Raw genomic sequence first — 26,877 nt, 5'->3', positions numbered from 1 at the left:
AATTACATTAGTATGTAATACATATATATATGTGTGTGTATATATATCAATCTCAGTCTCCCAATTCATCCCACCCCTCCATCCCCCACTTGGTGGCCATACATTTATTCTCTGTCTCTATTTCTACTTTGCAAATAGGTTCATCTATATCATTTTTTTAGATTCCATATATATGCATTAATATACGATATCTGTCTTTCTCTTTCTGATTTACTTCACTCTGTAACAGTCTCTAGATCCACCCACATCTCTACAAATGACACAATTTCATTCCTTTTCATGACTGAATAATATTCCATTGTATATATGTACCACCCTGGAGGAGGGCATGGCAACCCACTCCGGTACTCTTGCCTAGAGAATCCCCATGGACCGAGGAGCCTGGCAGGCTACAGTCCATGGGGTCGCAGAGTCGGAGACGACTAAATGACCGAGCCCACACATGCACCGCATGTTTTTCACCCATCCTCTGTTGGTGGACATCTAGGTTGCTTCTGTGTTCTGTCTATTGTACACAGCGCTACAGTGAACACTGGGGTGCATATATCTTTTGGAATTATGGTCTTCTCCCAGTTTATGGCCAAGACTGGGGCTGCTGGGTCATATGGTAGTTCTAGTTTTAGTTTTTTGAGGAACCTCCATACTGTTCTCCATAGTGACTGTATTAATTTACATTCCCACCAACAGTGTAAGATGGTTCCCTTTTCTACCAGGAGAGAAACTTTCTCTGTAACTTTGTAAAGACAAGTGATGCTTTGGTGGTGGCAGCATCTCCATTGGTAGAGGTGCGTTTCTCTTTCGGTGACAGGCAGCACAGTAATTTTTCCTCCCTACTTACGGTAGAAGGAGGATCATGGGCAATGTCACTTTTCATAGTTCTTTTAACATCTTTGATTCATAAGTAAACTAGCCTGTGGTAGAGAAAAACCCCACCCTTCTCATTCCTCTGGTAAGATAATGATGGTAATAAAAATCACAATAATAATGAGGAGAGGAGAAGAAGAAAGGAGGAAAAAGTAGGAAGAGGACAGAGAGGAAGAGATGGCCAAGGGTCAGCCTGCCCACTCACTTTCAAGGGTCAACTTGACAATAAAATGTCAAAACATCTGCCACGTGAGAATTGTCTGGGACCTGTATTTTTGAAAGGCAGATTTCTGAGTTCCACCTTCAAATATTCTGAATCAGCCTGTCTGAAGTAAGGCCCAGGAATCTGCAGCTAAAGTCTAAGTCCCCAGGTCTCTCTGTGGCTTCCTTGCAAGGCTGGGTGTGGAATTATCCTGGCATTGCCTTGCTGCCCACTCTTGTGTCTTTATTCCCTTGTCACACAATGCTAATGTAGGAACAGTCTCAGGCTTCATTGAACAACTAGGGTCCACCAAGAGAAGCTAATACACAGCAGCTACAGACAAAACTTAACTGTTTAGAAGATGCGCAGTATCCCTTTCCCAAGAGAAAAGAGTGTTCATCAAAATTAACTCTCTCCAGGGTACCCTTGTAGACACAGCCTGGTTCCTAGTGCCTGTCCTTTTGCAGACTTCCTCCAAATGTTCCAGGACTCTTTAAAAAAAAAATTCTCATTTCATATTGGAGTAGAGCCGATTAACAATATTGTGATAGTTTCAGATAGACAGCAAAGGGACTTAGCCATGATACGAGCATCCGTTTCCCCCCAGACATCCCTCCCACCCAGGTTGCCACATAACATTAGCAGTGTTCCTTGTACTATACAATAGGAAATTGTTGGTTATACATTTTAAATATAGCAGTATATAATGTCGATCCCCAACTCTCCAACTATCCCTCCCCCTGAATCTTTCCCTCTGGCAACAATAAGTTCATTATCTAACTCTGTTAAGTCTGTTTCTTTTTTTTGGTAAATACGTTCATTTGTATCATTTCTTTTTATATTTCTGCATATATGGGATGTCATGATATTTTTTCCTTCTCTGTCTGACTTACTTCACTCAGGATGACAATCTCTAGGTCCATTTTTGTTGCTGCAAATGGCATTATTTCATTCTTTTTAATGGCTGAGTAATATTCCATTGTGTGTATGTGCTACATCTTATTTATCATTTCCTCTGTTCATGGACATTTAGGTTGCTTCCCTGCCCAGGACTCTTTTTTTTAGGGAACATCCACATCTCTCTCACAGTTGTGGCCTGATGACTCCTCTCCATTTATCTAGACTTCTGAAGACACAGTGTCCCCAGAAGAACATTTTTAGTTTCTGAAATAAGAGCACAGCAGGTAAGCCTCCTTGGGAGGATGTGGGTGGGAAGAATGATGGCTTTCTACGGTGAGATCGTGTAGTGTCAGCTTTGACATGTCAGATCTTGTTTTCTTAAAAATGTCCCTTAGCAGTTGTAGGTGCTGAAAGATGAGTTTGTCTAGTTATTCAGCAAATATGTACATTCCACAGACACCACACAGGTTCATGCACACACAGCTCACAAACACATGAATTCATACTGTTCGTTACAGTCCAACTCTAGATCCAAAGTAAGGAAAAAAAATTACGTAAGTAATATGATCTACACAAGATGGCCATCCACAATGCAAATGACATGTGGGGGACTTGCTGATAAGTAATACCTGTTCCCTCTTAGATTAGGCTGTATTAGCAGCCAGTCAGCATTGGGAGTATATAAGAAATGGTGCTCATTACTGACCCATCTTCTCACAGAGACTAACACAGAGACTCAGTGGAAAATTTAGAATTACCTCTCAGGGCACATTTCTGGGTTTGTTGTGAGTAGAAGAGATGCGGTGTGAAGATTTATGATCTATGGCTTCCCAGGTGGCTCAGCAGTAAGGAATCCACCGCAAGGCAAGAGTAGCAGGAGATGCGGATTCAGTCCCTGCATCGGGAAGATCCCCTGGAGGAGGGCATGGCAACCCACTCCAGTATTCCTGCCTGGGAAATCCCATGGACAGAGGAGCCTGGCAGGCTACAGTCCATGGGGTCACAAAGAGTTGGACACCACTGAAGCGACTTAACATGATCTTCCCATAGAAAGCAGTCCCCCAGGGGTTGAAGTCTGGTTGGAGGTGTTTAGCTTATACTTTCAGTGCTAGTTATAAATACTTTGCATTTCTTTGGTGTTTGAAATTTTATTATTTTTGTTGGGTCTTCTCTGATGGTTCAGTGGCTAAGCCTTCATACTCCTGATGCAAGGGTTCTGAGTTCCATCCCTGGTCAGGAAACTAGCCCTCGCATGCCACAGCTAAAAGGCCTCTCATGCCGCAATGAAGACCCAGCACAGCCACATAAACCCACTCTAGTATTCTTGCCTGGAAAATCCCATGGACAGGGAAGCCTGGAGGGCTGTTACCTGACTGTTATTTTTCAATCAACATGGAATAAAATTGAACTCTGTTTTTGGTGTAGAGTTGTATGAATTTTTAACACATGTATAGATTTGTGTAATCAGCTGCATAATCAGGACAGATTAGTTCTGTCACCCTTCAAATCTACCTCTTGCTAAGCCTTTATACTCACTCCTCCACCCAACCCAACCCCAGGCACCACTGATCTGTCCTTTAGTTTTGTCTTTTCGAAAATGTCATACGAATGGAATGATGCAGTATGCGTTCTTTTGAGACTGACTCTTTCACTCAGCAGAATGCCTTTGGGATTCATCCAAGTTTTTGAAGGGATCAGTGGTTTGATTTTTTCTTTTTTTTTTTTTGCGGAATAGGATTCCATTATGGACATACCACTGTTCTTCTTTAAAATTGAAATATAGTTGATTTACAATGCTGTATTCATTTCTGCTGTGCAGTGAAGTGATTCAGCTATAGAAAAATATATACTTCCTTTTTTTAAAAAAAATTCTTTTTTGTTATGATTTATCACAGAAGACACATACCACTGTTTTATCCATTTATCCATGAAAGATGTTTTGTTCATTTCCACATTTTATCAATAATTGTTATGAATAGAGTTACTATGAATATTTGCATATAGATTTTTGTTTGACGGCAAGTTTTCATTTCTTTTTAGGGAAATACATCAAAATGGGCTTGCTAGGTCATTGTTGGAAGCATATGTTTAAATTTATAAGAAACCGCCAAACCATTTGCCAGAACGGCTATAGCATTTTGCATTTTTACCAGCAACATATGCGAGTTCCCTACTCCTCTTGTCACCTCTAAGTATTGTCAGTAATTTTTATTTTAGCCACTCTGATAAGGTATAGTGGTATCTCATCATCATTCCAACTGGCATCTCCCTTGTGGCTGTAGATACAGTTCTTTCCTTCTACAATATGTTTGAATATATCTGTCTTTGCAAATCTTGCATTGTCCATTTCAGGGATAGCCCTCAAGAATGAGCAAGGCACTGGGCATAGAAAGATGAATAGGACACAGTTCCTGCCCTCGGGGAAACTCACAACGTGGTGGTAGGTACACAGGCCGATCATGACTGCGTATAGATCATGTACCCAATGTAAATCAAAACAAAATTATTGAAAAATGACTACACGATTATAGAGTTTTTCTTGTAGAGTTAAAAGTACCGATCCTTCTCTCTGTGGTCCATTTGTTGTTGTTGTTAGTTGCTCAGTTGTGTCCAACTCTCTGCGACTCCAAGGACGGTAGCCCGCCAGGCTTCTCTGTCCATGGGGTTTCCCAGGCAAGTTACTGGAGTGGGTTGCCATTTTAAAATTTCTAAATTCAAAGATTTTCTATATTAATGATGATGAGAATTTAAGCCCCTCTTTCCACAAAGAATAAATAGGACAAAAGTAATTGATGCCCATTCTACCCTCAGTTTAATTTTTCTTGTGCTTTCTTTGATGGCTTTTAATCAACATGCTCCTATGATTTGACCTTTTAATTCTTTCCTTTCTGATAGTTCAGCTTGCCATTTGGTGGTACCTTCATTTAACTTTTTTTTAATGTAGATCCTATGATAAGGCATTTATCCATCATGGTCAGTTACCACTCTGAGCGCTTACTGTTTAGAACAACACAACCCAGCAGCTTTATTTGTTGAATGTTTACTGTGTAATAGCTGCTGAACTAAGCACTTCATATGTGACATTTGGCTGAAATCTCACAAAGGTTCTTCATCTATGACCAAAAAGGAAACTAAGGCTAAGAGAATTTAAATAACATATCTAAAGTTATAGAGACAATGGCAGAAAAAGATTTAAACCTGAATCTTTTTGACTCCAGAGCCTTGCATAGAGTGCATGTTTAATAACTATTTTGCTTCTTTTTACTTCTCAGGGCTTTTTATTTATTGTCTAAATTCCAATTTAGTTCAAAACTTCTTCATGTTACTATACTTTTCAATTGTGTGTGCTTTTTTTCTGGACAAATTTCATTCCAAGAAGTGCATGTCCCTGACAAAATTTCACATTAAATACTTTTGTGAATAATCATGACTTCAAGTTATACCCTAGATTATCTTTCCAATACTTTAAGGGATAAGACAATTGTCTAGGCCCAAATTACACATTTATGAGAAAGATTATGGGTTGCTCTTAGGGCAAAATTTCTTGGTGAATATAATAGTCATATTTCTTTCAATACACTTTCATTTATATTCTCTTTTCTGTTATAACCAGAGAGATGAATAATTAGAGAGATTAGGCAACCTGTCCAGGAGCGGGGAGTAGTGACAGACCCAAGAAGGGACCTCAGGTCTTGCTGCACTTATCCTAGTCTCCAGTTCTTTCCAGTACATCCTCATCACTTTGCTCCCCAGGCTCGGGTTGGCAGATTGACTTGTCTTCGAATCATCACAAAGCCCAGAGATAAAAACCTATTTTGAAATGAAAGAAACTACTTTACATATGCCAATAGACATTACCATCTTCTTCTGGATGAAAAAGAAACATGCTTCATCTATGTTCTGTGCTACCAGTAGCTGCAAAGAGCACCAAAATACAGGGTCAGCAAGTGTGTCCAATATATATCCTGCTATAAATATTCTAACTTAAAGGATATATTTGGTATGTTTGATATCAATGTTCTTAATGTTTCACAGACCCTTGCAGAGCTTATGTTACTCTGTATATTCCCTTCCACAGAAGACAGACATTCCTTAGGGGAAATTAGATGGGAGGGGCACTTTTCCATACTCTCTGGAAATAATAGGGACAATTGCACGTGAAACACACTTTATCAAACAGTGCTGCTCTATGGTGAAAGCACATTTTGCTTGCAATTAAACTTCAGGTTCAGTGCTTTTTACAAATAGATTCATAATGGAAAACAAATGTGTTTTAAATGGAAAACAAAGAATAAGTTACGAACTCTTCCCCTAACTAAAGAATGCTTATCAAACATGGTGTTTTTCCACTGTAAATAAATCTAGACGGTACCTTACTGAGTTGTGTTTGTTTGCCCTATAGATCTTGGGTGAATATGTCTGTGACAGATAATGAAAAATTATCTGTATGACTAAAGCAAGAGATTTTTTTTAATGTAGTTATAATCATGATCTCTTCTTATTAAACATTCCTATGAACTTCAAACTCACAGTGAGTTTTGTTTCACTCCATCAGAGTCTTTCTATACATGGGATGGTCTTTGAAGTGAGTTGGAGCCCTCCATGTTGAAGCAAAATGAGGGTAACATGGAAGCGAGCCCTAGAGGCTACTTTAGAACCCGTGATGACCACCATCATGGAACCAGATGATTCTAACCACCGTAGAGAGAGCCCTGCATGCACTGATGGTCTGCAGGTCTGATGTACAATGCATTATAAAGACAACAGAATGGTCTTCTGCTGCAGATAAATACAATACAACAATCTAAATGTGGAAAGTAGGGGGGTTTTTGTTTCTCTTATCAGTCTAACATCACAGAAATCTTGACCTAGAAATAGAAATCAGAGGACCTTTATCCACATTTAACCTACCAAAGAAATGACACCCATTAGAAGAGTGGTTTAAAGTTATAAATGGTTGATCAGCCCTTCTATCCAATTCTGTATTAAATATTTGCTTAATTATACATTATCATAAATTCATTTGAGGAAATGTTATAGCCTCTGACTACTAGATTATCTTTACAATGCTTTTGTGCTCTGCTGCTGATCAATGGTTTGCTACGTGGACAGATGCTGCCTTGTTATAAAACAAGATTTCTTTCATCTTGGGCAGTTCATTAATTTTTCAGAAACAATTTAGGGAGTATGTAATTTATTATGAGTACTGTGTTAGTCACTGGGGATTCAATAGGGAATTCAGTTCAGTTTAGTCACTCAGTCGTGTCTGACTATTTGTAGCCCCATGGACTGTAGCACGCCAGGCTTCCCTGTCCAACACCAACTCCCAGAGCTGGCTCAAACTCATGTCCATCAAGTTGGTGATGCCATCCAACCATCTCATCCTCTGTTGTCCCCTTCTCCTCCCACCTTTAATCTGTCTCAGCATCAGGGTCTTTTCAAATGAGTCAGCTCTTCACATCAGGTGGCCAAAGTATTGGAGTTTCAGCTTCAGCATCAGTATTTCCAATGAATATTCAGGACTAATTTCCTTTAGAATTGACTAGTTTGATCTGCTTGAAGTCCAAGTGACTCTCAAGAGGCTTCTCCAACACACTTCAAAAGCATCAATTCTTCGGTGCTCAGCTTTCTTTATGATCCAACTCTCGTATCCATACATGACTACTGGAAAAACCGTAGCTTTGACTAGATGGACATTTGTTGACAAAGTAATGTCTCTGCTTTTTAATATGGTGTCTAGGTTGGTCATAGCTTTTCTTCCAAGGAGCAAGTGTCTTTTAATTTCATGGCTGCAGTCACCATCTGCAGTGATTTTGGAGCCCAAGAAAACAAAGCCTCTACTTCCATTGTTTCCCCATCTATTTGCCTTGAAGTGATGGGACCGGATGCCATGCTCTTTGTTTTTTGAATGTTGAGGTTTAAGCCAACTTTTTCACTCTTCTCTTTCACTTTCATCAATACGCTACTTAATTCCTCTTTACTTTCTGCCATAAAGGTAGTGTCATCTACATATCTGAGGTTATTGATATTTCTCCCAGCAGTCTTGATTCCAGCTTGTGCTTCATCCAGCCTGGCATTTCTCATAATGTACTCTGCATATAAGTTAAATAAGCAGGGTGACAATACACAGCCTTGTCGTACTCCTTTCCCAATTTGGAACCATTCCATTGTTCCATGTCCAGTTTTAACTGATGCTTCTTGACCTGCATACAGATTTATCAGGAGACACATAAGGTGGTATGGTATTCCCATCTCTTGAAGAATTTGCAATAGGGAGCAAAGTAGAAATAATGCTTATACTCTATCGTCTTGAATGAAAAGTCAGCCTAGGTGGCAATAGCAGTAAAGAACGTGCCTGCCAGTGCAGGAGATGTAAGAGACACAGGTTCAATCCCTATGTTGGGAAGATCCCCTGGAGGAAGACATGGCAATCCAATCCAGTATTCTCACCTGGGAAATCCCATGGACAGAGGAGCCTGGAGGGCTACAGTCCATGGGGTCACAAAGAGTCAGACATGACTAAAGCGTCTTAGAACGTATTCACACATAGCTGATTTACAGTGCTGTGCTAGCTTCAGGTATACAACAAAGTGATTTAGTTATACATAAATACATTCATCTCTTCTTTTACAGATTCTTTTCCCACGTAGGTTTTTATAGAGTGGTGATCAAGACCATCCCCAAGAAAAAGAAATGCAAAAAGGCAAAATGATTGTCTCAGGAGGCCTTACAAATAGCTGAGAAAAGAATAGAAGCTAAAGGCAAAGGAGAAAAGGAAAGATATATGCATTTAACAGAGTTCCAAAGAATAGCAAGGAGAGATAAGAAAGCCTTCCTCAGTGATCAATGCAAAGAAACAGAGGAAAACAATAGAATGGGAAAGACTAGCGATCTCTTGGGAGAAGGCAATGGCACCCCACTCCAGTACTCTTGCCTGGAAAATCCCATGGACAGAGGAGCCTGGTAGGCTGCAGTTCATGATTCGGACACGACTGAGCGACTTCACTTTCACTTTTCACTTTCATGCATTGGAGAAGGAAATGGCAACCCATTCCAGTGTTCTTGCCTGGAGAATCCCAGGGACAGGGGAGCCTGCTGGGCTACTGTCTATGGGGTCGCACAGAGTCGGACACAACTGAAGCGACTTAGCAGCAGCAGCAGCAGCGATCTCTTCAAGAAAATAAGAGATACCAAGGGTACGTTTGATGCAAAGATGGGCACAATAAAGGACAGAAATGGTATGGACCTAACAGAAGCAGAAGATATTAAGAAGAGGTAGCAAGAATACAAAGAAGAACTATACAAAAAAGATCTTCATGACCCAACTAGGGCCAAACATCCTGGAATGCAAAGTCAAGTGGGCCTTAGGAAACATCACTATGAACAAATCTAGTGAAGGTGATGGAATTCCAGTTGAGCTATTTCAAATTCTAAAAGATGATGCTGTTAAAGTAGTACACTTAATATGCCAGCAAATTTGGAAAACTCAGCAGTGACCACAGGACTGAAAAAGGTCAGCTTTCATTCCAATCCCAAAGAAAGGCAATGCCAAAGACTGTTTAGACTACTGCACAATTGCACTCATCTCACACGCTAGCAAAATAATGCTCAAAATTATCTAAGCCAGGCTTCAACAGTACATGAACCATGAACTTCCAGATGTTCAAGCTGGATTTAGAAAAGGCAGAGGAACCAGAGATCAAGTTGCCAACATCATTGGATCATCAAAAAAGCCGGAGAGTTCCAGAAAAGCATCTACTTCTGCTTTATTGACTACAACAAAGCCTTTGACTGTGTGGATCACAACAAACTGTGAAAGAGATGGGAATACCAGACCACCTTACCTGGCTCCTGAGAAATCTGAATGCAGGTCAGGAAGCAACAGTCAGAACTGGACATAGAAAAACAGACTGGTTCCAAACCAGGAAAGGAGTATGTCAAGGCTGTATATTGTCACCCTGCTTGTTTAACTTATATGCAGAGTACATCATGCAAAATGCCAGGCTGGATGAAGCACAAGCTGGAATCAAGATTGCTGGGAGAAATACTAATAACCTCAGATACACAGATGATACCAACTTTATGGCATAAAGTTAAGAACTAAAGTGCCTCTTGATGAAAGTCAAACAGGAGAGTGAAAAAGTTGGCTTAAAGCTCAACATTCAGAAGACTAAGATCATGGCATCTGTTCCCATCACTTCATGGCAAATAGATGAGTAAATGATGGAAACAGTGTCAGACTTTATTTTCTTGGGCTCCAAAATCACTGCAGATGGTGACTGCAGCCATGAAATTAAAAGACACTTGCTCCTTGGAAGAAAAGCTATGACAACCTGCTGCTGCTGCTGCTGCAAAGTTGCTTCAGTCGTGTCCGACTCTGTGCGACCCCATAGACGGCAGCCCACCAGGGCTCCCCTGTCCCTGGGATTCTCCAGGCAAGAACACTGGAGTGGGTTGCCATTTCCTTCTCCAATGCACGAAAGTGAAAAGTGAAAGTGAAGTCACTCAGTCGTGTCCGACTCTTAGCAACCCGGTGGACTGCTGCCCACCAGGCTCCTCCGTCCATGGGATTTTCCAGGCAAGAGTATTGGAGTGGGGTACCACTAATCTAGACAGCGTATTAAAAAGCAGAGACATTACTTTGGCAACAAAGGTCTGTCCAGTCAAAGCTATGGTTTTTCCAGTAGCCATGTATGGATGTGAGAGTTCGACTATAAAGAAAGCTGAACGCCAAAGAATTGATACTTTTGAACTGTGGTGTTGGAGAAGACTCTTGAGAGTCCCTTGGACTGCAAGGAGATCCAACCAGTCCAGCATATTCATTGGAAGTACTGATGCTGAAGCTGAAACTCCAATACTTTGGCCACCTGATCGAAGAACTGACTCATTTGAAAAGACCCTGATGCTGGGAAAGATTGAAGAGGGGAGGAGAAGGGGACGACAGAGGATGAGATGGCTGGATGGAATCACCGACTCAATGGACATGAGTTTTGAGTAAGCTCCGGGAGTTGGTGATGGACAGAAAAGCCTGGCATGTGGTAATCCATGGGGTCACAGAGTTGGACATGACTGAGAGACTGAACTGAACTGAAAGAATTGGTTTTAAATGTGAACATGTAAGATAAGATCGATTTGAGTCCCTCCCTAACAAATAAATACGAAAGACATAAATCTGCTTCTTTGGCCATGAACCCAAAACAAACTGCTATCTCATGAGCAGATTATAAGTTTGGTAGTATGATCACTTTATTTTCTGGAGAAAAGAATAGAATAATCTCTTTCTTAGGCTAATGCAATATGTTTTTAAATGTGCTATTTACAGCCTCTCTGGAACCCTTCCACTCTGATCTTTACAATACAAAATCTGTCTGAATCTCCGAGACTCAATCAAACATCACTCTTAAGGTGTAGAATAGGTAAGTCTAGTAGCAGAAACCTCAACTGAAATTTAACATATAACTGTTTCCTTATTTGGTATTCTGTTTCCTCATCCTCATCCTTATTCTTAATTATTCTGAAATCTCTCTGAGTTGAGGCCAAAATGGTTTTATTTTCTTGTTATTTAGCACTAATACTTAGCATATATTAGGGGCTTGATAATTATCTACTGAATAAGTGAGTAAATTGGGACAGGGAAACTGATGAAATATGTTTGTGTCTTTTCTAAGTTTAAAAGGTTTTGTAGCCCAGAAGCTACTAGAAAGTAACTGAGTACATGTGAAACACCAATTTGAATTTTAAATGACTCCAGTGAATGAGCTTCTATCACAATTTCCTGTGACACAGCAACTCATCTGACAAAAATCTTTTACTATTTTACTCAATGCCTTCCAGAAAATATAAGGAAGGCACCAGCTTGCTAGAATTTCATCAATGTTTGGTCAGACCAAAAATGTCTTTATTATTTTAAAAAGAAAATTACGGATCCAGGGATACAGTCACTTTTTCAAAGAGAACATATTGTTATATGGGGTAAAACTATGATGAGTTTATACTTGAAAAACATTAATTTTTTAAAAATACAACCAAAATTCTCTGTCACTTCAAAGGATATGTTATTTTTCTTTTTGGAAATGCTGTACTTATGAGAAACAACAAAGATCCAAAAGAATCATTTTTCTCATAATTTTGTTAGTATTTTCTTTTCCTTTCCCCAGGACAAATTTGAAGAGTTTTGAAATTAGATTATCACCTTTGAACTGAAGTCTCTTTTCAAAACGGAGTTTAAAAATTCCTCCTATTCTTTTAAAATACAACTATGCTTTTTAAAAAAGAAGCAAGGTCAAAAGATATCTACTCAGGTTTCTCTATTCTGGTAAGATGGGTCAGAAACAAGTGCAAATTAGTGAAACATGTAAGAGACGTCAGTTTAAAAGGTAGCAAAGTGTGTGAGCGCTAAGTCGCTTCAGTCGTGTCTGACTCTTTGCGACCCCATGGACTGCAGCCCATCAGGCTCCTCTGTCCATGGAATTCTCCAGGCAAGAATACTGGGAGTGGGTTGCCATTGCCTTCTCCAGAGGATCTTCCCTACCCAGGGAAAGTAGGGATCAAAGCCGTGCCTCCTACATTTCCTTCATTGGTGGGGGGTGGGGGGGAGGGTAGACTGAGCAGCAGTGATGCGTGTTGTTTCTGAGCCACAACTTTTCAGAAGGGAGGGCTTTCTCTCTTTGAGTTCTCCTCCTGCAGGTTGCAAGGCAGGTGGAAGTGTCAAGACTGTAAGAATGATGGACTGCCAAGATGGAAGAGGTTTAGTTTCTTGATTTATTACTTCATAGAAGCATCTTTGCATATTAAATGCATAAGAAATGAATTACCATGCAGTTTTAGCAGTTATATATTTTGAGTTTACTTATATAGAAGCTTAATCTCTCCCAACAAATGGATGTTGTTGTGCGTTTAGTCTCTAAGTCATGTCCAGTTCTTTGGCAACCTCATGGACTGTAACCTGTCAGGCTCCTCTATCCATGGGATTTACCAGGCAAGAATACTGAAGTGAGTTGCCATTTCCTTCTCCGGTGAATAGATAGGATTATACTAAAATATTAGACATGAAATAAAGATGTTGTTTCACTGAGAGAGAAAAATATTAGTGAATTTATGGAGGTATCACCAGAGACTAGCAATGGTCAAGAGTGGCTAGAGCATCAGTGCGTGCTGGTATGGACAAGTTGACTGGGTTTAGAGGATGAAGCAGGGAGGATTGAGCAGATTCTGGAATATTGTATAAGTTAAGGTGCTTTGGTTGCAAGTGACAGAGAATTGAAACTGGATTTTTTTTTAAAGCAGTTTATTATCTAATAAAACAAGACGTTCTGAGGAAGTACACCCTGGGCACATTGGCTAAGTCTTTGTAAACTGAAGTCTCTTATCTCTTTCCTTTTCCATGTGTTGACTTCACCCTTAGGCTTGAAACAAAAGGGCTGAAGCCTTTTCAGATGAAATATCCAGATCTAACAGCATCTTGGGGGGGAAACAGTTATTTTGTTACCTAAAGACATGTGTGGGGTCTGGCTGCTTGCCGCTCAAAAGCCAATAAACAGGCCAGGTTGGTGGAAAGAATAGTTTGCTTTATTTCTGAGGCCAGCATCCAGAGGGCGAGGGCAGATGTCTGCCCAAAGGCTGACTCCCCCTCATTACTGACAGTCTGTGAGGAAGAGCTTTTATAGACAGAGGAAGAGGGCTACACGCAGAAACGGTATAGTCAGCTCTGACAGTCATCTTCAGATTGGTCGTCAGTGGTCTGACTGGCATCATCTTGGTTGTTTTAGGTACAGTTAATCTTCAGTTCGAAGGTCGGTTTGTTTCCATTACTTTGAGGCGAATTCTTAGAATTGTGGCAGCTTGTTCATGCATTGGAGAAGGAAATGGTAACCCACTCCAGTGTTCTTGCCTGGAGAATCCCAGGGACAGGGGAGCCTGGTGGGCTGCCGTTTCTGGGGTCGCACAGAGTCGGACACGACTGAAGCGACTTAGCAGCAGCAGCAGCATATCATGGCTACAGTCTGGTCATCATGTAGTTAACTTCTCCATCTGGTGGGGGGTTTCAGTATCTGTAAGACAGGGCACAGGATATGGCTCAGAATATTATCTTTACTTCTTGAGAAAGAATTAAATGTCCCTGACTCTGTTTAATGACTACATTATTATTATTTGGTCTCCTTTGACTGTTACCCTCTGTTTCTGCATTTCTCACTTCTCTGATTAAACTTATTCTTTGACTAAAGCTTTCCACAGACAAAAGGCAGGGAGAGGACCTTGCGGGGTGGGCAGGTAAGGACCATAGGGTCCTGCTCTGTTGTCCCCATGACCACTTTTTAAAAGTGAGGGAAATTTTCCCAGTATTTTGTTTTTGTCTCCATGATAAGCAAAAATGTAAACATATTTTGGAAATCTGGATACATATTCAGATTTTCACTTTTTAGATAATTATTTTATGTCCATAAACTCAGATTCTGAGTCTTTTTAATCTATTTCTGTTCTCAGGGTCTAATACTCCTCAGAGATCCCTGTGGAATGAGGCAAATTTTCATAATCCTCTGAAACAGTGATTCTCAACTGGGTTAGGGAACTTCGGAAAAGTCTGGAGACATTTGATGTTGTCTCAACTGGGAGAGTGCTGTCGGCTAGTGGGATGAGGCTGGGGACACTGCTAAACATCTTACAATGCACAGGAATCACCAAAAGAATGATCTGGCCCCAAATGTCCATGGAGCTGGAGTCGAGAAACCCTGCTTGAAGATTTTAATCAAGCCTGTTTTGGTAAGTACCCTTACCAAAGGACCATCCATTATAGATGCTGCAGTTATACAGACACCTCCTAGGACTTTAGGGATCCTTAAAGACAAGTTGGTTAATAATAGCAAAGACTCAGAGACTAGATCTTAACTATTTTGGGTAGATCTAGCTTTCATGTAACCTTCAAATAAGCTGTTCCAAGCTTTGAAGATCCAAGACACGGGACCTGGGAGGCTCCGCTCACGAGCTGGCAGCCCTGTTGGTGATGTTGTATGCAGGCAATGCCAGCCAGATGATTTTACCCTAATCAAGATTTGTATGAACATGACATTTTGCTTATTCTGTTGCCTTTTTGTTCTTCTGATTCATAAACAGCAATAGCAGAGCCGAACAATGATCCCTTCTTGTTGCAGACACACATGTGCAAAGTGCATGAAGGGTTTCAATGAGGCCAGCAATGCCAAAACAATTCAGATTATACCTCATCTGCTGCACTCCAGGGTTTCAGACTACAAAAGTGTGCAAACACTGTAACCCTCTATATTTATATTCAACTGGTCTTAGGAGTGGCCACACAGCATTCTCCGCAGGCATACACGTTCAACACATATTAAAATCATCAAAAGTGCTCTCTATATGCTTAGATGAAAACTTTTTGATTCAACACCAGTGGATAATGTCCTATCAGAAACTATAAGTTCAAATATTTGACCCAAAAACTTCTTTTCTTATACTTCCAGTTCTCCCTTTTCTGAAACTAGTAAAAAGGGTAACACTTTCAACATTTAACTGAAGTCTGTGTGTATGTGTCTGACTCTTTGCAAACCCATGAACTATAGCCCACCAAGCTCCTCTGTCCATGGGATTCTCCAGGCAAGAATACTGGAGTGGGTTGCCATTTCCCCCTCCAGGGGATCTTCCCGACCCAAGGATCAAATCAGAATTTCCTGTGTCTCCTGCATTGCAGGCGGATTCTTTACTACTGAGCCTGATAGCTAAAAATATTCATTATAAAGGCTATACAGTGCAATATTTTGGCGATGCATTCCAACCTATTATATAAGATAAGGGTCAAACTTTCCACAAAGAGCCAGACAGTAAACATATGGTTTCATGGGTCACATAGGCTCTTTTGAAACTACTCACCTGGGAACTATACTCAATATCCTGTACTAACCTGTAATGGAAGAGAACGTAAGAATACATATGCAAAACTGAATCACTTTTATTGCACACCGGAAACTAACACAACATTGCAAATTAACTTTATTTTAATAACAATTAACTACTCAGCTCTGCTCTTGAAGCAAGAAAGCAGTCAGAAAATATGCCAACGAATGAATGAGATGGATTCATGCTTTATTTACGGACTCTGAAATTCAAATTTCATGTAACTTCCATGTGTCACAAAATATGATTCTTTTTTATTTACATTTTAACCATTTATAAATAGAAAAATCACTCTTACCTCATGGGCCACAAAAACAGACAATGGGCTGGATACCCCACAGGCCATAGTCTTCTGACCCTTGATCTAAGGAACATACCTGTTTATAAAGATAACATAAAATATAACACCAAGTAGAAGGATGATGGTTACAAGAAAGACAGGAGAGATACTTCAAATTTCCATCTTTAGCCTAAAATACATTTTGAATAAATCATTCTAATTTAATAGTCAAAATGATTTGATTTAAAAAATGATATTACAGTGAATCTGTGATAATAATATTGTACTCTTTTATTAAAAGGATAAATTTCTAAGAAGACTTAAATTCTTTGACAGTGCTCAATTTTTTGATGGAAATGATGATGGATGGCTCTGAACAGTAATCAGGGAAATTCTATCAGGAGTATTCTTTACACATCTTAAAATGTTTACCTCATATTTTCTTTATGTGTCAGGTTATCAAGGATTTGGTTCATGGTACATCTATTGTAATTAAATAAGGTAGTAAAATTATTCCTAAATCCATTTTACTTAAGTGTCTGTGTTACTGATCATTAAGAATTAGAGGAAATTTGGTAAAGATATTCAAGGTACTTAAATCAGGTACGTACATCCTAAAATGTAAAACTATCTATGGGTTCAAGGAATGGACTCCGCGTAATGGACTATTCCTTTTCTTCTCTTTAAAAATATCCTAAATATGCATCTCAAAGATAACTGATTGTGTGAGTATTCCTTTGATTCACATAGACTTACCCCCGTAGGAGCCATTAGAACAAATGGGATTACTCCTTCCCTCCATAGATCAACATCTAATGAATGCTCATCCTTCTTGTCTCCTCAGCTGAATCCTGAAAATAGCAGTTATCAGAAGCCAATACTATCTGAGTCTACTGTTTTCAGTACCTGCCATACCATGGACAGAGGTGCTTAGTGGGCTGTAGTCCTCAGGGTCACAAAGAGCTGGACAGGACTGAATGACTAAGCACTCACTCACACCATCTGAAGTCATGTTGGTTTCTATCATGTTTGCTGCTGCTTCTGCCTGAAAGCTCTTTGTCTCTTGTTATTCAAGAGTAACTGGAATATGGGGCTTCCCTGCTAGCCTAGACATCCCCTGGAGAAGGACGTGGCTACCCACTCCAGGATTCTTGGAGAATCCCATGGACAGAGGAGCCTGGCTGGCTACAGTCCATAGGGTCACAGAGTCGGACATGACTAAAGCAACTTAGCACATACGACTGGAATATAGTCTCCTTTAAGAAGCTTTTCAAGTACCTCATCCCTACATTCTTTCACTGAAGCCGTATCTGTTACAGTAATTTACTGTCGTGCACTTACTGCTTTATGTATTCCAGCTCTCTATCTTTTTCTGTAAGCTCTCTGAGGACAGAAGTTTTCTAGCTTCAGCACGCAGCTTCACGCTAGATGTAGATGTAGAGTAGATATTAAATATTAAGTGATCAGAAAGTTGGTCTTCTTGAACCTCTCATATCATTTTGGACTATTTAAAAGGAAGTGGGTGTCTCTACTGAAGCTAATCATGTCTTGTAACTTGCTGTCAGAACTCTGCTGAGGGGCCAAAACCCCTTCACCCCTTCCCTGCCGGAGCCCAAGAAAAACGCGGAGCACACCCCTTTACTCCTAACCCACAAGCAGCTCCAGAATGTCTGTCCTGAAGAGGCTCAGAGAAGGAAATCTGACAAGAGGGTGGAAATGGGAAGAGGACCTAGAAAATGTGTCTCTAAGTGACAGTTGCCGAGCAGGAACAGTATTTTTCTCGGGTGTTTACTTGGAGTGGCTTTTGGGGGTTTTCAGAGACAACAGGGAGTTGGGCTGAAGCTCCTTCAGCCAACTCTTATTTTAAAATGTTATGTTTTAGAGTGGCTCATTATACAATAAAAGGTAACTGACCCAAGTTGTAGATATTATCCACTGCGATCGCCTCTCCATCGCTGCTACATCTACCAGCATAAGACTGTAGACTGTAAAACAAATGGTTGTCCTCCATGGAAAGTGAAATCACAGAAGGAGATGAAAACGTAAGGGAAACTAAATTTATAGCATTGATATAGATTTTTCCTTGCATTGAACGAGGAAGCCTGAAAGATTAACAATCATAAAGAAGCTACTTTCTCCCAATGAAATGTATACGCCTACATCTATACTACTGGTGGATTTAAATTTCTCCAAAAATCCTTTGAGATTCCTCTATATAAAAGGGAAACCTTAATTCTTTATTCCTTGAATGTGGGTGGACTTTGACTTGCTTCTAACACACAGGATATCACAGAAGTTATATTATGCCACTTTGGGCTTCATCTATTAGCTCTGGGGCTTCCTTCTTGCCCTTTCTCTTGAATTCCTTGTTCTGGGCAAGCCAGTTAACATGTGATAACACTCAGGCAGCCCTGTAAAGAAGTCCATATGGAAAAAGAGTAAGAATTCCTCCCACAAGTACTTGAATAGCCATCTTAAAAGTGGATCCTTCAGCCTCAGTCAAGTCTTCAGACTGACTGCAGGCTTGGCCAGCAACTTAACTACAGCCACATGAGAGACTGTAAGAACTACCCAGATTACTAACTCATTAAAACTCTGAAACAATGCTGTTGCTGTTTAGTCTCTCAGTCGTGTCTAACTCTTTGCAACCCCATGGACTGCAGCACGCCAGGCTCCGCTGTCCTTCAGTATCTCCCAGAGTTTGTGCAAACTCATGTCCTTTGAGTCAGTGATAATCTCTAACCACCTTAGCCTCTGTCACCCCCTTCTCCTGTTGCCTTCCATCTTTCCCAGCATCAGGGTCTTTCCAATGAGCCAGCTCTTCGCATCAGGTTGCCAAAGTATTGGAGCTTCAGCTTTAGCATTAGTCCTTCCAATGACTATTCAGAGTTGATTTCCCTTAGTATTGACTGCTTTGATCTCCTTGCAGTCCAAGGGACTCGTATTTAATTGCCTACATGATATTTCACTAGGATGTGTCTCTGGCAGAGTGCTTTCAAAGATGGCAGCAATAATTTCTCCCAAGATCCTTTGCCCTGTGACCATGACAGATAGATAAATGTGCTCAGTCATATCCAACTCTGCAACCCCATGAACTGTAGCCTGCCAGGCTCCTCTGTCCATGGAATTTTCCAGGCAAGAATACTGGAGTAGATTGCCATTTCCTACTTCAGGGGATCTTCCCAGGGATTGAATCTGTGTCTCTTGTATCTGCATTGGCAGTGGATTCTTTACCACTCCACCACCTGGGAAGCCCATGGTATATGTTAACAATGGAATATTACTCAGTCATAAAAAGAATGAAATGATGCCATTTGCAGCAACATGGATGCAACTAGAGACTATCATACTGAGTGAAATAAGTCAGAAAGGGAAAAACAAATACCACATGATATCATTTATATGTAGAATCTAAAATATGACACAAAACAGAAGCAGACTCACAGATGTAGAGAACAAGCTTGTGGTTGCCAAAAAAGAGGAGAAGGTGGGGGAAGGATGGAGTGGGAGTTTGGGATTAGTAGATGCAAACTATTATATATAGGAAGGATAAACAACAAGGGTTTACTGTGTAGCACAGGCAACTATATTCAATATCCTCTGATAAACCATAATGGAAAAGAATATGAAAAATAGGAAAAAGTATAACTGAATAATTTTACTGCACAGTAGAAATTAACACATTGTAAATCAATTATACTTCAATAAAAAGTTTTAAAAATCAACACATACCAACAAAACTGTTATTTTGAGGGGGACAGGATGTACTAGCACAACTGCTGGCTTCAGAACTGTACAACTTGAGCCACACATCCGGGGACCAGAAGCCAGGAGCTGCCAATGTCACATCCAGGAACATAGCTGAGATAAATGCTGGCTTACCTGCCACTCTGAGTCTGCTAGACCCTTATGAGAAAAATGTGTGCCTCGCACCCAACTGTCTGTCACTTAACTCATATCTGAATTCAAGTCTTTCATGAGTATATATGGTTGGTGCAACCTATGTCGCATTCAGAATGCTAGTTCAAGGGAGTCTAAAATACAATTTTCAATTGTTGATCTCTGCAGTTAGAAGACCTACTAGAACGAAGTTGGAATAGATGTAAAGTATGTCAAGCTGCCACATCTGTCCTTCTCCCCATGACATTTCTGCTACTCTGTCATGCCCCCTGTTAATTCTTTCATGAAATGTATCACAGTTTAAAATTACACATATGTATGTGTGTATAAAATTTTCCATTTCCTTGCACTTGTGAAAGAAACCTGCCCTTGAGTGCAGGAACATTGTTTTGTTCATGGAAGCACTTAGAATGGTGGTTGGCACATGGCAACTCCAACCAATAGTTTTAGAATGGGAAAGGAGTAAATACATAAATAACAAGTAAGCAGTCATTAAAAATAGCAGTCATTTTGTGATGCTGTCCCTCCGAGGGGTGTCCCTAGAGATGTCACTTCCCCTTTGATGTAGCTCTCCTGGCCTAAGGAGTAGCCCCAGCCTGCAAGCACTTCTTTCTTCTAGTCTCTTAATTTACAGCCCCACCAGTATCTCCATCCTTTCCCCTTTCAAGAAGTTTCCCTCAGTCCTTGGTGAAAGTCTTTTAGAGCCTGGTAGCGTCCCAGGCATTGGCTGAATATGGATTAATGTTGGCTTATATTCCATTTTAAGGTTATATGTGGGAGAAGAAGAAGGTGGGGAGGGATTGGCTCCAACTGATGAACAAAAATGAATATGGTGCTTGCATTTCTGCTTCAATCTATCTTTCCACCAATGAGATGTGTGGACATTCTGGATCCTTCTTGAGATGGATTGGTAATTGTATTTTTGGAACATAAACACTGCTTATCACCTAAGCTGACAACTCATTGAAGAAAGAATACTGCTCTATTTGAAGAACTCTGTCCCTTCCCAAGAGAATTCATAATTCCTAGTAATTGAACTGATAGATATTATGTCCTTTCCTCCTCTCAAAAACACTTCCCTGATAGCTCAGTTGGTAAAGAATCTGCTAGTTGGGGAGAGCAGGGGCTCCTCTCTAATTGGGGTGCTCAGACTTCTCATCATGATGGCTTCTCTTGTTGTGGAGCACAGCTCTAGGACAAGCAGGCTTCAGTAACTGTGGCACGTGGGCTTAATAGTTGTGGCTCCTGGGCTCTAGAGCACAGGCTCAATAGCTGTGGCACATGGATTTAGCTGCTCTTTGGCATATGAAATCTTCCCAGATCAGGGATCGAACTTGTGTCTCCTGCCTTGTCAGGCAGATTCTTTACCACTGAGCCATCAGGTAAGCCCCTATTGAATTATTTTGATACATTTCAATAAATTTGTAGAGAGAGTAAAATTGTGGGGATGGAAGGAATGGGGTGCAGATCATTTCTTACCAGAACACCAATAAGGGAGGTCAGAGGGTAGTTTATTTGGAGTTTATCCTCTGTCATTGGTCCCTTAGTCACTGGGATTATGTTTATTCTACAATTTTTCTATAAAAGAAGCAATGCAAGAAGTAAAAGCTAATGACCAGCCTCCCACCTGCATTTAAGGTCTGTTGGACAAGTGAGTTAGGTACTTTGTATTCTCTTTTCTACCCTTAATCACAGATCCCATCTCATCTCAACATATTAGACAAAATATGTTCTCCCTTCCATTGAATCTCTGCTGCTGCTGCTCCTAAGTCGCTTCAGTCGTGTCCAACTCTGTGCGACCCCAAAGATGACAACCCACCAGGCTCCCCCGTCCCTGGGATTCTCCAGGCAAGAACACTGGAGTGAGTTGCCATTTTCTTCTCCAATGCATGAAAGTGAAAAGTGAAAGTGAAGTCGCTCAGTCGTGTCCGACTCCTTAGTGCTTAACTAACATTAAACTTACCTCCATAATCCTTTAGAAGGAAATAGCAACCCACTCCAGTATTCTTGCCTGGAGAATTCCTTGGACAGAGGAGGCTGGTGGGCTATAGTCCATGTGGTTGCAAAGAGTCAGATACGACTGAGTAACTAACACTTACATTTTTCAACCTCCATAAACCTGATCAGTGAAGTGGTCCTACCCAAGGGCCATAGGAAAAGAAAAGGGAAACAGAAGTATAGTAACAAGGTAGACCACTCAGAAGAAATCAATGGGAATAAAGTTTTAAGAGGGAAGATGAAACTTTGGAAGCATAAGCATACAGTTGTTGCTTCAGACTCAGAAAAAAAACAAAAAACAAAAAACAGTTCTATATTTGTTTCTAAAAGCAAATACAGAATTTGGATTATGATCAATTCCAGTTTACAAACAGATTCATAAGAAAATGAATCTATAATTGGGGATAGGAAAGAAGAACCAAGATGAGGAATTCACCTTTCTAATTGCAATATGATGCAGAGATGAGGGTGGTCATCTGTCCTTAAATACTGAATAAAAGAAGGTTATGTATGCATGCTCAGTCACTCAATTGTGTCGAACTCTTTGCCACTCCATAGATTGTAGCCCACCAGGCTCCTCTCTCCATGGGATTTTCCAAGCAAGAATACTAGAGTGGGTTGCCATTTCCTATTCCAGGGGATCTTCCCAACACAAGGATCAAACCCACATCTCCTTGCACTGACAGGCAGATTCTTTAAGACTGAGCCACCATTATGACTGATCTGTTAAAACAGGCACACCTTAAAGAAAGAAAGGGAAGTGAAAGTGAAAGTTGCTCAGTCATGTCCAACTCTTCGAGACCCCATGGACTATACAGTCCATGGCATTCTCTAGACCAGAATGCTGGAGTGGGTAGCCTTTCCCTTCTCCAGGGCATCTTCCCAACCCAGGGATCAAACCCCGGTCTCCAGCTTTGAGGGCAGATTCTTTACCAGCTGAGCCACAAGGGAAGCTCAAAGAAAGAAAGGTTGTTTAGACTTTATATGCAAGCATGGGATGTTCATTAATCTTGGTAAAAGTAGTGCTGCTGCCCGAAGATATTAACCACGACTTCATGTGAAGATTGAGTGTGTGAAGAAGGCTCATTTCTGACGATGCCATCTTGGTGGACCCGTTCTAGGTCTCGCTGCACCCATTCTAGGTCTCACTGCTTGAAATATGACAAGCAAACCATCACTGCATCATGAGAGGCCAAGGCCTGCGGTGCTGTGCAGCTCCATCCTTCTAAAGCAGTCAGCACCAGGAATGAGAACGCCCAAGACTTAGGCTTTGGTCAGAGTGGGTAGATGTTAAAATAAATGTTGATCTTTGGGGTTAAAGAGAAACTCGGGAGCTTACTGTCCAAAACCAGGAAGAGTCCTTGAAGCTTTTAACCTTCTTTTCAGAGTCTAGAAGTCACACATAGGAGGCTTTAAGTTTATTCTAAACTCTGCAGTCTGTGATGGACAATAATGTGGTTTCTGTTTTTGCTTGCTAGATTGCCTGTCTGTGTTTATTTGTGGGTTGCAGCTAACTGATCACACACCATATCTGTTCCATTGTGGTAGACCAGTGCTATTTGCTTTGTTATTTTCCTGGAGGTTGTTTGCAAAGTGTTTCCAGACGTCAAACAAACGGGTTATCCCAAGCACTCTTGTTTTCTAAGCACTGAGTGCACCTTCTCTCTCAAATTGGGTTGAAACTAGAATCTGTTGATTTAGGTGGTTAAAAGTATATAAATGGAAGATGTGGATAGATGGATGGATGGATGGATAGTTTAGACAGATGGATAGACAGATGATAGATCCATAGATAAATAGGATAGGCTATATCAATGATCTAACTTTTTAAATAATTTGTTTATGAAGTCCTGAGAATTAGTTCTGGAGTTGTATATTAGGAGAGCACGAGGGAAAAGGGTAATAAGCACAAAGGAGCATAAAAGGGAGAGAGAGAGGCAGAGACCAAGAAACAGAGTGAAAGTCAGCTCAAGTGGGTGACCATAACCTCTGGCAAGACATCAGACAAACAAGTTCAACCCGAAGTCAATTTAACTTTATTGGACCACACTGTCTCAGGCAATTAGAAAAATATTTGTAAAACATCAGATGAGAAAAAGGAACGTGGAGCCCAATAATGCAAAACAATGTTTATAAGAGAGAAATCATGAAGTGGGAAGAGTAAACACAATTATTCTATCAGCACCTCCTGTTCTTCTAAAGATTACTTAACTTACATGGAGGGAATGCCTTCAAACAAACAGCCAAAATAGTTTCTCTCTAGCATACTCCTACCCCCAAAGGAGTGAGTTTTAAGACCTCTAACTCTCCCTAAGAAAACAACAAACCCTGAGGAATTTTCAATTTTGAGGAATTAGAAATAATTACAGACTAGATTCCATAAGCTTATGGATAATTTTTAAATCAACTAATAACCCCAAGCCAAAGATAAAAATAAAAATGGTCTTTATAGTTCTATTTTGCCCTTGCTTTTCACTTTAGTGAAAAGGTAATTCACAACCCACACAAGTGATAGTCCCCAAGCTGAGACTGTAATTATAAGTTTATCTGGAGAAGAGATTGCACACAAACTCTTCATCCAAATGGGCTTTCTAGGGTCTTCGTAGTTCAAGTCAACTGAACTCACCTCAGTGTGGTATTGTATAGTTCAGCTTGTTTTGCCAAGTCTTACAAATTGCAGTAACTGAGTATCTCATGCAGGTGGAAAACATGAAATGTTGTATTTTTTGTCATCTTCCATCATACACAAAACACACACACACACTGTTCATGGTCTGCACTTCACTCATGTCTAATAAATGGCGGTCCTGCATATTGACTCCTCCAAATTCCTTTTTTCCAGCCAGGCCTGTTCTCTTTCCAGAACCATCCTTGGTATTACCTAATGTCCATGGGGTTGCAAAGAATCAGACACAAGTGAAGTGACTTCACACACACACACACGCACCCACACACACACATTCTTATCTAATCCTTTCAAATCACTAAATTCTCTACCTACTACTGAAAAAAATTGATGGTATAGGTTCCTTCTCAGACAAAAATATACTATCTATGTAAAAACAAAGTGAAATTTATGGTGTAGAAATCTTCCATTTCTGCCATGGACCTTCCAGCTAACAGCTCAGCCCTCAGGTCGGTTCTGCTTCTCTGGGAAAATAGTACGCATCAAAATCTATATTTAAAAAATACTATTTAAAATATATTTTAAACTATTAAATAAACTATTAAAATATATTTTAAAAATACTATTATGAAATGCACACACAGATATATTTCATATAGTGTGACTCCTAGAGAAATATCAGGAAAAAAAGTATCCAGATTTCTAAGATTTCAAATACCAATTATATGCTTGAAGATTTCTAGTCTGAGGCTTTGTTTGTAACCATCATTTGCTTTTTAAAATCCAATGCGCCTTGTGACTTTTAGAAACTTATTTTAAAGGAAAGGGAACCATTCTCTATGTGTTTACTATGATTATGTATAACAAGCAGTAGAAAAATGTGGAGACTAATAGAAGGAATGGCTTCATGCCTATTGTGAGGGAATATTGGAAATACCAACTAGATGATAAGTCAACATCCACATATTCATACACTCATGTGTGTATACGTGAGTTTGTGTGTGTAAATCTGTTTTTTTCTGTACCATTCTGCTTTAAATAGCTTTAGAATTTGGAAGCTTCCATGGGCATCTGGTCACTTTTTACATACTATTATTGAATCGCTGTTCTTGGAAGAGACTGATGTGGCAACGCATTTCTGTTAACTTCCCCTGAAGAACGTCACAATGGGTAATGTTCTGTGGGTGGTCATGCAGTGAGACACTGGTGTCTGTCTATGACACATACTGTATATGAAAGAGGCGTAGATAAAGGTAACTTGAATTCCATCCCTCTCTGTTTATACGATGCTTATCACCATGCTATCTAGACACCCAACCGAGAAGCTTTTCAACAAGGAAAATTTCCTGCTCGGTTTCGTTGAAATCCATGGACGAGGCGTCTGGGCAGGCTCTGGAAGGGTTAATAGGCACACATGCTTCTGGGTAGTCAGAGACGAAAATGGATTGACCCAAGTGGCAACAATTTCCCCATTTCCAAAAATGTAAGCAACTGCTTCAGTGGAATACCACTGGAAATGAATATTCTATATTATAAACATACTCTAAGTGCATTTGCAGGCATCTAGCTGTTTAAACTGTTTTTTACCTAAACCAGTGACTTTTGTAAAGATATAGCTATTCACAATCCTTGTTTATTTTGAATAGTAATAGCATGGAAAATTTCAAAGGAAAATATTTGGCTATGTTTTCTGTAGGAGAGAGCAAATTCTTTGAGTGTATGTGTTGTGTGTATGCATATGGGCACAGATAATATATATTACTTTTAAAAAGCATTAAAAGTATATATTCTTTTTTTGAATATTAGTGTAACTTTCAGTAACATTGGCCCCATGATATTTTCTTTTTTGTGTTCCATGATAGAATTGATACAATACAGCATGTGGTTGACTAAGACCAAACATCAGTGAATTCAACTGAACTTTTTACAAAGTCAAATAATAACGAGTCTCTTAGAACATCTGTATTTTCTTTTGGAGAGTCTTCACTTCCTTCCTCTTTCTACCCTCTAACTTCCTTTGTTTTCTTTTAGTCTTGAACTGTAACTGGGACATTCTGGAACATAGATTTATTCTTCTTGACCTCAGCTGTGATTAATCCACCCGAGACAAAGATCAACTTCTGGCTAACACTTGTTCCCTCTTCCTTATATCAGTAATGCAGATTTACCTACTTGTTTGCAGTATCTGCTCTAAGTGTAGTT

The sequence above is a fragment of the Bos grunniens genome, chromosome 17, assembly GCF_055505025.1.
Source record: "Bos grunniens cultivar Pamir isolate PY7600 chromosome 17, Bosgru_T2T1.0, whole genome shotgun sequence".
NCBI lineage: Eukaryota > Metazoa > Chordata > Mammalia > Artiodactyla > Bovidae > Bos > Bos grunniens.
This window is presented reverse-complemented; position numbering follows the sequence as displayed.